Source organism: Pan troglodytes, chromosome 1 (assembly GCF_028858775.2).
Source record: "Pan troglodytes isolate AG18354 chromosome 1, NHGRI_mPanTro3-v2.0_pri, whole genome shotgun sequence".
NCBI classification, from domain to species: domain Eukaryota; kingdom Metazoa; phylum Chordata; class Mammalia; order Primates; family Hominidae; genus Pan; species Pan troglodytes.
The window spans coordinates 222,567,479-222,575,162 of NC_072398.2; the positions used below are offsets into that span (position 1 = coordinate 222,567,479).

At 50.1% G+C, this 7,684-nt stretch overlaps 1 long non-coding RNA gene across 1 annotated transcript; it reads left to right on the forward strand.

The window, feature by feature from the left end:
• The first annotated feature begins 593 nt into the window (after nt 1–593).
• LOC129136452 (uncharacterized) lies at nt 594–4,560 on the forward strand. The gene is made up of 2 exons (XR_008538109.2): nt 594–734; nt 2,275–4,560. It is a non-coding gene; the product is annotated as an uncharacterized LOC129136452 (long non-coding RNA).
• The last annotated feature ends 3,124 nt before the right edge of the window (nt 4,561–7,684 follow it).

Here is a 7,684-nt window from a genome sequence, read left to right on the forward strand (position 1 = left end):
TGCCAAAAGCCAAGTGAAGAAAGTTTTGCGGAGGAGAGGGTGATAAACTGTATCAAAAATTGCTGATAGAGCAGGTAAGAGGAGGACTTGGGAGAGACTGAGTTTGGCTGGAGGGAGTTCAACAGAGTGGGAGGAGAGAGCTGGACAAAGAATATATACACTCTTCCAAGGAGTTAACGATATTCAGAAAGCGAGGGCATGGGGTGGGAGCTGGAGCCACCACAGGGTTCTCAGGAAGGGGGAAATTACATGTTTATATGCTGATGGGAAAGATCCCTTCGAGAAGAAATTAAGGCTCAAAAAGGTCAGGTTATCCCGGCACTAGTCTGGTCCAAACTCTTCTTCCCACCCCTAAATTACTGAAGTGATACATTTAAGTCTTCCCAGCCCTCCTCCCTTACATGAAATCCGATTAGAGCAGTTTGCATTTTTACTTTAATGGGGACATGTGATATTTAGCACCTTCGGTCAAGACGCCCCTCAAATACGTTTTCGGGCCCTGCGTCCCAGCACGGCCTCCCGCGCGCTTTCGAAACGTCACCCTTGTCAGCTGACCAGTTCTCCTCCAATCCCGCCTCGGGGGCGGGGCTGGCGCACCGTCTCTACAGCAACGCCTTAGCCAGAGGGTGCTCAGGTTTTCGGGACCGCGCGTGGCGCTCTCAGATGACGTCACACACCCGCGGCGCTTGCGTGACGTAAGCCCTGCTCAGTAAGACGGCTCCGCAGGTCGGCAGGTATGAAGAGCACTACCTCGCACACTGCGCATGCGCCGCCTCGGGTGGCCTCAAGGTTGCTGTCCGGAGTTGGGTTTGAGGTCGGCTCCCTCTGGCTGCTGTCTCTTTAACCTGAACTAGAGAAGTCCTCCGCGATGCTGCAGTTTCCGGCTGGCTTTCTCGGAGCCACCTTGCGGGCAGATATCCGAGAATCAGAGTTCATTCTCTTCATCTTGCCCATCTCTTATCTCTGCTGGCGAGTTCTTCGTTGCATCCCAGTCTGAAAGTGCTAGTCGAACTCCCAATTTGCTGTTGCCCGCAAGCTTCCTCTAGCAGGTCATCTCCCTTCGAAACAGATGCTTTCAAATCTTGTGTCCTGGAAAGATTAGTAACCGTGCTCTTTAGCACTGGTGTTTGTAAGGGTAACCAGGCTACAACTGAGGACCTGAGAATTTCGGCTTTGAATCAAGTACTTGAACTTTTACGTGCTAGGACCCGTGACTTTTGTTCACTGCTCGTGACTCTTTCTGTCTTCTTTCACATTTTTAGCCAGGATCCAGTTGGCCTTACTAAGTAAATGACCTCCAGAAAAATGAAGTATCGGCCGGGCGTGGTGGCTCACACCTGTTACCCCAGCACTTTGGGAGGCCGAGTTGGGCGGATCACTTGAGGCCAGCCTGACCAACATGGTGAAACCCCGTCTCTACTAAAAATACAAAAATTAGCCGGGCGTGGTGGTGCACGCCTGTAATCCCAGCTGCTCCAGAGGCTGAGGCAGGAGAATCGCTTGAACCCGGGAGGTGGAGGTTGCAGTGAGTCGAGCTGGCACCACTGGACTTCAGCCTGACCGACGGTGAGACTCCGGCTCAAAAGAAACAAAAACAAACAAACAAACAAAGAAAAATAAAGTATCACTGTTCTAAAACTTAGAATTCCTTTACGTATTCATTGGCTGACACTGATTAAGCACCTATGCTTTTTTTTTTTTTTTTTTTTTTTGAGACAGAGTCTTGCTCTGTCAACCAGGCTGGAGTGCAATGGCGAGATCTCGGCTCACTGCAAACTCTGCCTCCCGGGTTCAAGCAATTCTCCTGCCTCAGCCTCCCGAGTAGCTGGGACTGCAAGCACCCATTCTTTCCTGGATACTGTGCTGAACCTGGGGGCTACAGTGAGGATGACATCTGTCTCTGACATCATGGCACATTTAGGTGGTTAATTCAAGAAACATTGAAGTCCCAACTGTTTGCTAGGTACAGTTTAGATTATAAATGCTCATTGAAAGAATGAAGTGTGAACTAAGATCTAGCATGAGGCTGGGATTCGGTTTGAATTGAACCTTGGCCCTGCTCCTTAGGCGCTGTATGAGCTGGGGTGACTTCTGAACCCTCCTGTACATCTATTTCATGATTCATAAAAATGGGCATAATAATGCCTACTTCCTTAAGGTATCATGAGAGTTAAACCTCATGCTATGGTTTGGGGAGTCTTTTGTTTCCACTTCCTTACGATTCTTCCCTTCAGAAAAATGAAAAATTAAAAACCCTGTTTTCTCCTTACGCAGAGAACACCACCACTAATGGGAAGACTGCCCCCTGACCGGCACATGGTCTCAGCATTCATCCACAGATGCTCCTCAAATTGTTTTAAAAACAGCTTTTTTAAAAAGCTGTTTGTCTATGAAGATTAAATGAGTTAATAATATAAGCAAAGCACTTTGCATGGCTATTGGGCGCAGTGGTTCACGCCTGTAATTCCAGCACTTTGGGAGGCCGAAGCAGGTGGATCACGTGAGGTCAGGAGTTCAAGAGCAGCCTGATCAACATGGCGAAACCCTGTCTCTATTAAAAATACAAAAAAATTAGCCAGGCGTGGTGGCACGTGCCTGTAATCCCAGCTACTTGGGAGGCTAAGGCAGGAGAATCGCTTGAACCTGGGAGGCAGAGGTTGCAGTGAGCCAAGATCTCACCGTTGCACTCCAGCCTGGTTGACAGAGCAAGACTCTCTCAAAAAACAAAAAAAAACCAGCTTTTGTCCAGAGGTTGCTTTTTGTGGGTCTGTACGCTGAGGCCAAGTTCTATGTAAGCAGAGCCCTCCCACCTCACCTCCAAACAATGCCTCTAAACCATCACAATCTGAAAGGAAAATAAATCCCTTTCTTCAATGGTGACCTGAAGCTAGCCAAGGGCCGGGTGCTGGCAGGTGGCCTGCGAGACTGGGTCGGATCCCGGGTTAGTGTCTGAGGAGGGATGCCGTGCTGTAAGGGTTGGGGAGCCAGTGTCTGGCTTCCTTGTCACCACAAGATCTGTGGTTTCCAGCTCTGTCTGCATCCAGGTCCCACTAACCAACAGCAGGAGAGAAAACAGTCGTGCACACAGGCGGATGCGCACACGCACACCTGGCCCCCCAGACGTGCACGGCCCTCAGAGGAAGTGGAGCACCAGATGTTCTTGGTTTCCTGTTCGACGCTTCCACAGCTGGTCGAGTCTGTGGTTGTGGTTTGTCTGTCTCGGGCTCATGTGAGAGACAAAAGCTGGGCTGACGGGAAACCTCTTCTCTCGGCCCCCACTCCCCAGCTCTGACTGATTAGGAAACCTGGCAGGTCAGAAATTTCCTGAAACGCCCAGAGCTGGATTCTCCCAAGAAGAAGCTGAACCCCCAACTCCCATCCCTGAGGAGCAGCCCCTGGGCTGATGATCAGGACTTACAGAACCTGGGGCGATGGAAACCTCTACAAATATCCCATTTAGAAAGACCGCCAGCCCTGCCAACAGAATGAAACGGAGGCCAGGTTGCTATGGTCTCTACTCCAATGCCTGACATTGAGCCGCTGCTGCAAAACACTCAGCACATGAAGGAATGAATGAGGAACAGAGAACTTCACCTTTGGGGGTTGGTTGTACAAGCCCCAGCTGGGCCCCAAGTCCCATAAATAGCTTTGGATTCCAACATACAAGCATTTGATGCAGCGAGGTGCTGCCGACTTGCTCTGTGACTTGGAGCAAGTCATTTAGCCTCTCTGGGCCTGGTGTCCTCATCTGCAGAATGGAGATGATAATATCTACTTCACAAAGGTGTGAAGGCCCTGTGAGACACCGCATGTGGATTTCCTCGACATTGTTTGCCCATCGTAACTGCTCCAGAGAGGCTGGGCTCCCTTTTCTCGTTGCAACACTGCTGTTTATTTCAGGAGATACTCTAAAAGGGAAGCAAGCTAAAACAAAGAACAAACAAAAACACTGATCCCGGGACAACTGCCCGGCAGGACAGCAGAGCAAGGGTACTTGGTGCTCTTCGTTGGGGGGATGTTGGGAGAAGGGGCTGGAGCCATCCCAGGGTCTCCAGGCTCTGGAAGGGAGCACCCCATGTCCTCCTCTGGGTGTGGAATAGGGTGAGTGTCTTGGGGGTGGAGGGAGAACAGGCAGAGTGTGCGCTCACCCCTTAGCTCTGTAGTGATTTTAATGATTAAGGCTACTGTTCAGTCTGCATTTGGACCTGAGCAACAGGGACCCCTGCCCAGAGGTCCATCCTTCAGCAGGGTGCACTGCGTCCCCCTCCACTGCAGCTGTCTCTATGAGATGAAGCATCTGTCGCTGAGTGTAGCCATCAGGTCCACTGCCCCTGAAATATGACTGACTAGGTTCAAATGTTGACTCTGACACTTAGAAGCTGTGCCACCTTGGGGCAAGTTACTTCATCTCTCTGTGCCTTACTTTCTTCCTTTATAAAATGGGTAAAATAATAACCACACCATCGGTTGTCTATGAAGATTAAATGAGTTGATAATATATGCAAAACACTTAGCATGGCTACTGGCACAAGGGTCAGTAAACGTTAACTGTTCCACACATGAATGTGTTTGATTCTTATAATGCCCCTATGGGTAGATTCTGTTATTAGCTCTGTTTTACACATGAGAAAACTTAGGCACAGGAGGTAAAGTAACATTTGCAAGGTCACACCGTTAAGTAGCAAGGCTGAGGCTTTACTCCAGTTCTTTTTTTTTTTTTTTTTGGAGGCATCTCACCAGGCTGGAGTGCAGTGGCACGATCTCAGCTCACTGCAACCTCTGCCTCCCGGGCTCAAGCAATTCTCCTGCCTCAGCCTCCCAAGTAGCTGGGATTACAGGTGTGCACCACCATGCCCGGCTAATTTTTGTATTTTTAGTAGATATGGAGTTTCGTCATGTTGGCCAGCCTGGTCTCGAACTCCTGACCTGAGGCGATCCACCTGCCTTGGCCTCCCAAAGTGCTGGGATTACAGGCATGAGCCACCACACCTGGCCTCCAGTTCTTTCTGACTCTGGTATGTGTGGCTTCACACATACCCCCAGTTGCATTTTTTTTTCTCTCCTGGGAGTCCTCCACCACCTTCACCCCACCCCCACCCCATCCCACCCCCACCCCATTGATGCTAAGCCTCTCCCTGCTGTCCAGGATCTCACCACCTGCAACCTCCAGCTGGATTTGCCTTTTCAGATCAAGGTCTTGACTCTTGACTGATGTTTCCCCGCAAAAGCTGACATTGCAGAGTGACTTCGTACAAGCCATTGTTCCTGGCTGGGAATCACCCGAGTTCATTCATGAGAAGGTCCCGAGTGATCTAGGACTGTTTGTATTTTAACCCAAAGAAATGAGTCTTTTGGGATAATTTCAGGCACAAAGAGCAGTCTGGCAGGGGAGACATTTTTTATTTGTTGCTTTAGTTGGGGAAGTAAGCCTTTGGCTCACCTCTAAATTCCCACCGCTCCCCTCCCACTGTAGAAAGCTGACAGGATGGTTGGAAGCAATGTGGGGCAAGGATTCTCAAACTCAGCATAATTATGGCCTGAGGAACTTAAAAAATGCACATTCCCAGGTCCTGGCTTTCAGTCTCTGAACTACATTTTTTTTTTTTTTTTTTTGAGACAGAGTCTCATTCTGTCATCCAGGCTGGAGTGCAGTGGCGTGATCTCAGCTCACTGCAACCTCTGCCTCTCAGCTTCAAGCGACTCTTGTGCCTCAGCCTCCCAAGTAGCTGGGGCTACAGGTATGCACTGCCACGCCTGGCTAATTTTTGTATTTTTAGTAGAGATAGGGATTTTGTCATGTTGGCCAGCCTGGTGTCGAACTTCTGGCCTCGAGTGATCTGCCTGCCTCGGCCTCCCAAAGTGTTGGGATTACAGGTGTGAGCCACCGTACCTGGCCAGAACTACATTTTGAGAAATACTGGTTTTTGTGGCAAGAGACACAGACCTAGGTTCAAGTACTATAATTAGCTGTGTGACCTTGAATGTGATCCTTCTGAGCTGCAATGCTCTTAGCTTTAAAACAGAAATTAAGCCTATCTCCTCCACCTCATGGGAGATCATCAGCAAACGTGCTTCATGCCTGTTAAATGCCTTGGCATGTGGAAGAGTGCCATTTTTATACTAGTGCCAACCATGTGCTGTAGAGAAATACAAAGGAAGGCACAGACCTGGGCCCAAGCTCAGAGAGAAATTCCTTAAATCTTTGGGGCTGGATGTAAACTCATCGGCACTATTTTGAGTGAAGGCTATTGGCCAGAGTGGAAGGAAGCGTTTTCTATCTCATGCATGCTGGTGCCTCCCAGTGAACAACACAGCAAAGTCAACAGAGCGTGTCAGGAGCTTGAATCAGGTGTGCCAGGCAACGCTATGGTAACAAACAGCCCCTGGGTCTCAGTGGCTGAGCCCAGCGAAAGCTTACTTCTTGCTCATGTTGTCTGTCCCAGCAGGTTGGCAGGCAGTTGCAGTTCTCTTCCACAGACTCACTCAGGGACCCAGGCTGACGGAAGTTCCATCAGCTGTAGCGGCACCATCTGGGACACACGGCCTCCATGGCTGCGGCAGCTGGGAAACAGACCCTGGAGAAGGGCGCACCAGCTTTTTTACTGCCTCAGCCTGGAAATGACACGTATCACTTCTGCTCAATTTCATCGGCCAAAGCTAGCCATATGGCACAGCTGGGAAACCCAGGGGAGTCAACGGTCTGTGTAGTGAACATTATTGTTTCTGCCACAGAAAACTTCCAAGAGTAGGGAGATGAGAGAGCTCGCGGTTCAGATTTCCAGTTTGGGCACAAAGACGGATGTCTCCTAGAGAGAAAGGGATGGGAGAGTCCTCTGTGGAGTGGCTTCTGTTCCCTACATCCCAGAGAGGCTCAGCTTTTCTGGCCGATGGAGTGCAGTTTTATTTGTTTGAGAATATGTTTTGTTTTCTTCCTTTTTCTCGTTCTTGCCTACCCTCAAAACATGGGAAGAAAAGCTGTCTGACTCAAACAGCCAGCAGTCTGGTCCGGGTCCCCTAAGATGGAGAGGCGCCATTTCCCAGCAGGCCAAGAAATGCCCCGGGAGCTCCAAGGGTTCTGTGGGTCCCGGGATGAGAGGCTGACACAGCCAAGAAGACCCAGGGTGAGGCTGAGCGGAGGCTGAGGCGGCATACCTGGCCGCCCACACTGCCATCCGTCCTAGCGCTCTGTGCAGAGCACGGCTGAAAACTCCCCAAATATCTTTGGAAATGAAGAACACTGGGTTGGCACCCGGCAATTTGGGACAGCAGTTTTTCTGGAGCGCACAGCTTGGGAATATGCCTGAAGAAATCTTTCATTCCTAGAGCGTTGGTGGATAAATGGTACTTATTTGTTTAACCTCAAATCAAGCCGCAGCCCCCATTTCTGGGGCTGCTTTGCGAGGGTTGTTTTAAAATAGCTGAACAAGCTGAAAATCATGGGTCTAGGTTGCTGGAATGGCTTTGCAGAGAGCAGCCGGACTTAGGAAGTTCTTTAAGTTTCCATAGAATGTGACTGGCAGTGGTTGGGGGTTGGGGTCGGGGGTAGGGGGAGGGAGGTGAGCTGTCAGAGAGGAGCAAAGCGTGGGCCCTTCTTCTAGAAGGGTCTGTATTGGCTGAACAATCTCTGCAGTGGATTCAACCTGGTCTGGTCCCCTTGGGGGTTTGGGGTGGGGTGTTATCCTGG